The sequence below is a fragment of the Nyctereutes procyonoides genome, unplaced genomic scaffold (assembly GCF_905146905.1).
Source record: "Nyctereutes procyonoides isolate TBG_1078 unplaced genomic scaffold, NYPRO_anot_genome, whole genome shotgun sequence".
Classification (NCBI taxonomy): Eukaryota; Metazoa; Chordata; class Mammalia; order Carnivora; family Canidae; genus Nyctereutes; species Nyctereutes procyonoides.
Window position 1 is genome coordinate 22,751,599 of NW_026575041.1, and position 10,056 is coordinate 22,761,654.

Below are 10,056 nucleotides of genomic sequence, written 5' to 3' on the forward strand. Positions count from 1 at the left end.
TGTGGGCAAGATTATGAGGAATCTGAATACCAAACCAAGGAAATTATACTTTGCTTTTTAGGCAACAGAGAGCTATTGTAAGTTATGGTTCCATGTTTACCAAAAGTTCGGTCTGTTTTCCTGTGTTTTTTTTTTTTGTTGTTGTTGTTGCCGCTTTTCTTTATTAAAAATCTATTGCATTTTGATGACATTATTCTATTTCATATATTTTATTTTATTTTCTGACTTAGGGTACTGTGGTCAAGTCATATAATCTGCAACAAGAAGCTCTGTGTCACGGCATAATTAACTGATTTCAATATTCTTTCAATAGCATTTAAATATGTATATTATAAATATATATACATATTTGTATGCCTTTATTTTATAACTGATGTTAAGAATTTAATTATGATTTTGCAGCAATTTGAAAAAAGTGTGCTCATTTCAAAAGTAACTTTGATTTTAAAAGTTTAAGTGGAATCTTTAAAGCATGTGTAAAGATTTGTGATTAAGATATATATGTATATAATTAGTCATCTCAATGGTCATTTTGATTCATGAAGTAGAAAGTTTATTCTCAAATTAAATGTTTATGCATATCACAGAAATAAGACTGATTATGGCATATTTATATATAAAAATGACTGAAATTCAGTGATGCTGTGAATGACATTTTAGAAAGTCTCAGACAAAAATAAAATGCTTTTTGTGTTTAGATTTTACTCTCCATGTCAAATACATGCCCTTGTCTAGTGGCACAAAAAGCTCTTGAATCGAAACCAAAATGCAATAAAATATAAAACAATTTTACAGTACATAAAACATATATTATTTTTGGTGATCAGGGAAACATAAATCAAGACCACAATGAGACTCTAGTTTGCACTCATTCAAATAGCAAAGTATTTAAAAACTTGATAATACCAATCTCAGAAATAGAACTACAGTGTTTTAGGAATACAATTTAATGAGACTTTTGATTATGAATCACATTTGGTACATAACCAAGAAGAAACTAAACCTCTCTGCTTCACCAATGATACAGAATTTCAGGAATGATGGTAAATGTGTTAGAGATGAGAGATGGAATAGAATGGAGAAGAATGAGGGAAAGAGATCTCTAATAGCAGGAAGATGAAGATCAAATAGAAAAGAAGACATTCTGAAATTTTTCCAGGAGGAAGATGTCTACTCATGGATACATGAGAACGAACTAGAAAATTTCCATGCTACACACTTGATGGTGTATATATACTTCCTCCTCCTCAAGTTTACAGTGAAGTCTATTGTCTACACATTCTGGAGACTGTGGATACTTTGGGGATTAAAGGCATCAACACATTAGCATACAAAGAAATGTAGCATGGTAAAGAACTGAGATGCCTGGATTAAAAAAGTACAGAGGGACATTGGGCATCGACATTTCAGTAGAAGTAGAAACTTGCAAACAGAGGTAAATTGGAGAAGGTAATATTCTACTAAAAAGCCCAAGATTACAACCCCATTGTGGAATGGTCTTTTGAATGAATGAATGAATGAATAAAATTTAAAACACATTTTAACCTTATAGGACAGGATGAATTTGCTCACTTACGTGTAACATGGACATATGTATCTATAAAGACTTGCAGATAACAGCTTAGTAGAGATCATATACCTTCTATGGAGCTGAATGGAAATTTCATTTTCTTTCCTGGCATGCATTTTAGTCTGCAATTCTTTAAAATCCTGGAGAGAACTTGTTATATGCATCTATGAAGTCGCAAGTAATTTTTCCTGGTCACAAAAATTGTTTTTTTTTTTTTTTTTAATACAAGCTTTCTATCTTCCTTTATTTCCATTTACCTGATTTTAGGAGTTCCCCTGAAACTGGTGGGGCCTAAAGGCAATGCAGCTCAGGATCAGGGGCTGAGATAAGGAATGTACTGAAGATTTTAGGGCCCCAAAAGTATTACTGTCTCTTTTCATGTATTTGGCATTGTTAATTCATATGAAGGTGATAGCAGTGTTTATAAGTACCTAGTTTACAGAACAAATTTTCCTTTTGGGAACTTTTGTCACTTGAAAAATGTGGGCATCCTACTGTGTAAGGTTGAACTGAGAGCATAAAAATTGATTTCACATGGTTCGTGCATTTTCTAGAAGATTGTCTTATTTTTTTTAAATGATCACATTAAAAAAATAAATGATCACATTATGAGTTTATCATATCATATTGGTAATTTCCTTGAGAGCCTCCCCCCCCACATTGGAACTGATGTGTCACAGTGAGAATAGATGTCACATTGCAGATGGATTTCTTTTCTAATTCTCCTAATTAAGTGTCCATACCATAGCAAAATTCTTCAGTTACTTTAATGCTCCTAATCCCATGTGATGTTTCCATTTTTTTCTGAGATTTCTGAAAACCTTTTTACAAATTACTTTTATATATCCAATGCTTTCAAGTTTACTCACTGATCAGTGGATTAGAGTGATTACCATTTTGTTTTGCACATTTCTTTCAGTCACATACTCTTATAGGTAAAACAGGATGTGGCCATGCTTTGTTACCACTATCCCCACCATCTGCAGAGCCCTTCCTCTATCTTTTCATAAAACTCCACTCATTCATTCAAGATAGTCTTATCTCTTTCTCGGCGTCATTCTCTCACCCTGCTCGAATTGACTTCTTCTTTTCCTCTTCGCCTATGGAAAAGTTTGCTTACAATTCTGTACTGATAAGTTCAATTCAACAAAACTTTATTTTCTGTGTATTAGTTGGGTCCTCTGGAGCTGGATTTAAGCCTGGCTCTAACCCTTCTAGCTGTGGAATCTTAGGCAAGGAACTTAATCTCTCTCTACCTCTGTTTCTTTATCTTTAAAGTGAGAAAATAATGGTATTTATTGTTTTAGTATTCAGGATTGTTCTGAGGGTTACATATATCAATCTATAAAGTTCTTGAGTGAAAGCCACCATGTCTGGCACTCGAGTTTTACGCTAAGCAACTCCAGCACATACACTGCAGTGTAAATGGTAATTGTACAGGATACCATCTATACAATATTAAATGGCTACCCTACTCAGAATAGTATTGGGAACATAAAATTAGCTCTAAGTATCTAAAAGTATTAGTTATTACTGTTATAGCTTATTTTTTACTGAGAAAAAAATTATCCTTAGATTATTTCTTGATTTCTCAATTCACTTCTTTTCTTTAGTTCCTGGAAGAATTATTTGCTCCTGCTTTTTTCTCTTACATTTAGTTATTAATCACTATTAATTTACCATTCTTTGGACTGTATATACCATCACTAGGAAACCATAAATTATTAAAATTAACTCTAAAATGAAGTAAAATTAGAAAGATAAATATCCAAGTTAAGACAATGAGAAAGTTATCAAAAGACCCTCCTTTCTCTATTAAAATGACATTTTCTGGACTGAATTATTGTTTTTAAGATCAATGAGATTCTCTTGTAAACACCATATAGTGGCATTCTTAAAAATAACAACAAACACAACTAATAAAGCGCATGTGTAAATCTTTATGTAAAAGTATCAAACTATTAGTAATTAAAACTTCAGTGCATTAAAATACATCGAAAACCGATGTGAAGGGCCCCTGGGTGGTGTAGTTGGTTAAGGACCAACTCTTGGTTTCCACTCAGGTCATGACTTCAGGGTCATGTGATCCAGCCTCACGTGGGGCTCCAGGCTTAGCAGGAAGTCTCCCTCTCCCTTTGCCCCTCCCCAGCCCGCTCTCAAATAAATAAATATATCTTTAAAAAAATGTGAGATTTATTTCAGCTATGGAGGATATTTTGATATAAACTAAACAAAAAATTTTTTATGAAGCATGTGAAAAATTATTCGGTAAAATTTATTATTCCAACAAAAGAAGAAATTTTGGTGAGCCAAAATAAACACATTATTTTATGTTTAAAATATGTTCATATTTATATCTCAAATTATGTCAACACTGTGCTTTAGGATTGAAGTCAGAAGAATCCCCTTTATATTCAAGGAGGAATAATGGTTAACAGTTATTTTTTCCCTTTGTTTTGGAAGTATTAGGTAATTCTATCAGACATTATAAAATATTACAAAAGGCAATCATAATATTTAATTATTTGTTTTCATTACTAGACTATTTTTCTCTAAGAGCCAGGAACTATGTTGTGTTTGTCACTATATCCCCAGCTCCTACTGGGTGTATAATTTCTGAAATTATTTTTAAGTGAACTAATGCTTTCTTTAAATTTATCAATTATTAAAAAAAAGAAAAAAATAAATAAATTTATCAATTATAAATTTCTAGTTCTTAACTAACATAGTCACTAAAAAGTAAAACTTCCCCATATTCAAGGAGAGAAATTTGTCTTGCTTTTACTTATATTTTCCCCCTTTTCTACCTACTTCTTAGAAGAGAGATTATTAAGCATAATTTTATTAAGATGGTTATTGCTTACTACAACAACCTTTTTTTTAAAAAAAAAATATTTTATTTATTTATTCATGAGAGACACAGAGAGAGAGAGGCAGAGACACAGGCTGAGGGAGAAGCAGGCTCCATGCAGGAAGCCTGATGTGGGTCTCCATCCTGGGCCTCCAGGATCACACCCTGGGCCAAAGGCAGGTGCTAAATCACTGAGCCACCCAGGGATCCCCTACAACAACCTTTGATTAAAAAAAAAATCAGAAACTATCCTCAGGATCCTTTTTTTTTTTTAATCACACTTTCAATTATTGTGTGCCTAAATTGATGTTTTACTGGTTTTGATGCTCAAATTTAGTTTTTTAAAATCTTGACTTTCTTTCTACTGAGTTCTTGATTTTGATTACTATCATCTAAAAAATGTCTAACGAAATTTATTTTCTTTTATAAGTTTTTTGAAGAGGTAATCTCTACACCCACTGTTGGGCTTTAACTCATAACCCCAAGATGAAGAGTTGCATGTTCTACCAACTGAGCCAGCCAAGCACCCCAAGAAATTTTCTTAGGTGAGATATTAGTGTTTATTTCAGAGACTCAACTATTCACAAATGTCTTATTTTCCCACACAAATGACAAGTTTCATATAAAAATTTTTGCATTAAATATTTTCTTTGAAACTTCCAATTCTCTGTTTTCTTTGGATATACTATTTTATTCATGAAAAATCTGAATAATTCACTACATTATTTTCTTAGAGCTAAGTTAATTTTGCTACCTGAATGGTTATGACACTTTTTTTTCCTCCACTATTTTTGCAGTTCAAACATTATTGAGGAAAATCAAATAAAGCCTGAATAAAAAAAGTCATATACTTTTCATGGATTAGAAGATATTAAATGATATCAGTTTTCTCCAGAATGATCTAGTTAATCAAATTTCTAGTAATATTTATTAGTGAAATATAAATTATTAAATACCTATATAAACATATATTTACATATTATATATAAATATAAGAATATAGGGCAGCCCCGGTGGCGCAGCGGTTTAGCGCCGCCTGCAGCCCGGGGTGTGATCCTGGAGATCTGGGATCGAGTCCCACGTCGGGCTTCCTGCTTGGAGCCTGCTTCTCCCTCTACCTGTGTCTCTGCCTCTCTCTCGCTCTCTCTGAATAAATAAACAAATAAATATTAAAAAAAGAATATATTTTTCATATATAGATAAAACACTATAAGGAAGAAGAAGAAGGAAAAAGGTAGGGTGCTAATATCAAGTCTTAAAAGCTACAAAAATAAGACAGCATTTTATACTCACAGTGAAAGGCAGAAAAGAATAATAGAACAATGAGAGAGCCCTCAGAATTAGATTCATTCCATATTGACACCTGATTTATGACAAAAATTGGGTTGCAGAGTAACATGAAAGGGACTATATTTTCAATAAAAATAGGATGATGGATAACCACTTGGAAAAAATTGAAACTTGATTGATATCTCCCACCATAGACAAAAATACACTCAAATTTTTAAAGATAAAACAAAGCTTTTAGAATATGATTTATTAGTATTTAAATAGGAAAAAAATTAAATAGAATATATAAAGCACTAACCATAAAGGAGAAGACTAATAAATTAGAAGACCAACAAGTTTGAGTATGGGAAAGTTGAGGACTTCTAATTATTAATATTATTTATGAAGTGAGTAAAAATGCAAACCATGTAGTGAGAGAAAATATTTGCAACATGTTACTGTCAAAGAACACTTAATCCAGAATTCCTACAAATTAATGAGAAGAAAACTGATAAATATCAGTAGAGAAAATGTGTAAGAAAATGAACAGTCAATTCCCAAAGAGAATATCCAGGTAGTCAAAGGAAATTGTGTTCATTTTCAGTATTTATTAGGAAAATGCAAATTAAAATTAGAATATGATACCTGGACATAATGATCATAATGGCTAAAATGAAAAAGACTGATAATAATAAGTGTTGCCAAAGATGTGGATCAATAAGAATTACCACGAACAGTGCTAATGTTGTACGTAGATACTACTTTGGAAAATAGTTTATGTTATCTACTAAAATTGAATCTAAACACATCTATAACCCAGAAATTCCACCCCTAGATATATAACCAATTCCAAATTCCATTTCTAGGTATATAAGCAACCAACCAATGTATGCATTGAAAATATGTACAAGAGACATGCTCAGTCAGTTAAGCATCTGGCTTTGGCTCCAGTCATGATCTTGGGGTCCTGCAATCAAGTGCCCCATTGGGCTTCATGCTTAGTGGGGAGTCTGCCCCTCTCCCTCTGCTTCTTCACTACTCATTTGATCTCTCTTTCAAATGAGCAAATAAAATCGTTTTTTAAAAATATGCACAAGAATAGATGAAATATTCAAAACTACCCTCAATTTGCAAACAACCCATATATTCTTGAACAGTAGAATTGTTAAATGTGCTGTGGTATTTTCATATAACGTAATAGTATATGGGAATTAGAGTAATAAACTTCAGATGCACTCAACAATATGGATGAATCTTACAAAGTATTTTAGAAGAATTATAAGAGAAAGGCATAATATATACTGTAAATGTATATATCATGAATAAATAAAATCTTTAAAAATTTTGAGGATACTATAACAAGTTTCCATAAACATTATTACTCATTTAATTCTATAATTATGATGTTAAATTAGTATGGTACACTTGTTATAATAAATGAATAAACTATTGACATATTATATTAACTAAAGTCCATAGTTCATTGTTTTTCTTAGTTTTTACCTAAAGTACTTTTTCTGTTCCATGATCCCATCCATAATACCAAATTATATTTAGTTGCCATGTCTCCTTAGGCTTCTCTTAGGTATGAAACATTTTTTACATACAATATTACATTAATTTTAGATGTATAACATAGTAATTTGACAATTCTGCACATTATTCTGTGCTCCCTATGATAGGTATAGTTACTATCTGTCAGCAAACAATGTTATTTTATTATTATTGACTATATTCCCTATGGTGTGTTTTTCATCCCAGTGGCTTATTTATTTTATAACTTTAGCCATTTATCTATCCATGCAAACTTAGATTGCTTTTATAACTTGGCTATTGTAAATAATACCACAATAAATATGGGGGGTACATATATCTTTTCAAATTAGTGTTTTCATTTTCTTTGGGTAAATACCCAATAGTGAAATTATTGGATCATTTGATATTTTAATTTTTAATTATTTGGGGGAACTTCCATCTTGTATTTTATAGTGGTTGCACTCATTTGTATTTCCACCAGCAGTGAATAAGGGTTCTCTTTTCTCCATATCCTCACTAACCTTGTAATTTCTTGTCTTTTTGTTACTAGTCATTTTAAGAGGTGTAAGCTGATATTTCATGGTCGTTTTACTTTCCACTTCCCTGATGATTAGTGATGTTGAACATCTTTTCATATGTCTCTTGACCATCTGTATGACTTCTTTGGAAAAATGTCTATTCAGGTCCTCTGCTCATTTTTTAATCATATTCTTCTTCTTTCTCTCTTTTTGATGTTGAGTTATATAAGTTCATTACATATTTTGGATATTAATCTCTTTTTGGAAATATCACTTGCAAAACTACTCTTCCATGCAGTAGATTGCCTTTTTGTTTTGTTCATGGTTACCTTGACTCTGCAAATCTTTTGATTTTGATGTTGTACCAATAGTTTATTTTTGCTTTTGCTTCCTTTGACTAAGAAGACATATCCAGAAAAATGTTACTAAGGCCATTGTCCAGAGATTAGTGCCCGTCCTTTCTTTTGGGAGTTTTATGGTTTCTAGTCTCACATTTAAGTTTTCAATTCATTTCGAGTTTATTTTTGTGTAAGGAGTAAGAAAGTGGTCCAGTATCATTCTTTTGTATGTAGCTGTCCCATTTTCCCAGCACCATTTATTGAAGAAACCATCTTTTCCCTGTTATATATTCTTGCTTCTTTTTTCATAGGTTAATTGACCAATAAGTAAGGGTTTATTGCTGGACTCACTATCTGATTCTAATGACCTATGTGTCTATTTTTGTACCAGTATCATACCATTTTGATTCGTTTAGCTTTGCAGTCTATCTTGAAATCTGGGATTGTAATACCTGTAGCTTTGTTTATCTTTCTCAAGATTTCTTTGGCTGATCAGGGATTTTTTGTGGTTCCATACAAATTTTGATTACTGTCCTAGTTCTGCAAAACAATGCTTTTGACATTTTGATAAGGATTGTACTGAATCTGTAGATTGTTTTGGGTAGTATGAACATTTTAACAATATTAATTCTTCCAACTCATGAGCATAGTATATCTTTCCAGTTTTTATGTCATATTCAATTTCTTTCATTGATGTTTTACAGAAGATAAGCCTTTCATTGGTTGATTAAATTTATTCTTTTTTTTAATTTTGCTTCTTCTTCTTCTTTTTTTTTTTTTGAATTTATTCAGAGGCAGAGAAAGACAGAGAAGCAGGCAGAGAGGCAGAGACACAAGCAGAGGGAGAAGCAGGCTCCATGCAGGGAGCCCGACGTGGGACTCTATCCCGGGTCTCCAGGATCACACCCCAGGCTGTAGGCGGCGCTAAACCGCTGCGCCACCAGGGCTGCCCGATTAAATTTATTCTTATGTATTTTATTCTCTTTGGTAAAATTATAAATGGGATTGTTTTCTTAATTTCTCTTTCTGCTATTTTGTTATTAGTGTATAAAAATCCACTATGTTTCTGTATATTAATTTCAAATTCTACAACTTTGCTGAAACAATTTATTAGTTCTAAAGTTTTTTTTTTTTCTTTTTTCTTTTGGTGCAAGTAGTGACAGATTTACTTCTTATCTTAAAATTGGATACTTTTCATTTCTATTTCTTCTGATTGTTGTGGCTAAGAGTTCTAGTACTATGTTAAATAAAAGTGGTGAGAGTGGACATCTTTGTCTTGTTCCTGATCTTAGAGAAAAAATTTGGGTTTTTCATTATTGAGTATGATGTAGCCATGGGTTTGTCATATATGGCCTTTATTATGTCCAGGTATGTTTTCTCTAAACCCATTTTGTTGAGAGTTTTTGTCATAAATGGATTGGTGATAAAATAGATGTCTACATGGAGACAAATAAAAATGGAAAAGAGTGATCCAAATCTTTAGGATGCAGCAAAAGCAACTAAGAGGGAAGTTTATAGCAATACAGATCTACCTCAAGGAGTAAGAAGAATTTCAAATAAACAATGTCTTGCATCTAAAGGAGCTAGAATAAGAAGAACAAAGACTCAAAAGTAGAAGGAAGGAAATAATAAAGTTCAGAGTGAAAATAAATGAAATATAAACTAAAAAAGAAGATCAATGAAACCAAGAGCTGGTTCTTTGAAAATATAAACTTTGATAAGCCTTCAGTCAGACTTACCAAGAGAAAAAGAGGGAATACTCAATAAATAAAATCAGAAAGCAAAGAGACAAAGTAATAATCAACATCACAGAAATACAAAAGATTATAAGAGACTACAAATGATTGTATGCCAACAGATTGGACAACCTAGAAGAAATAAATATATTTATAGAAACATAAAATTTTCCAAAGCTGAATCAAGAAAAAACTGAAAATCTGAATAGATTGATTCTTAAGAACAAAATTGAATTGG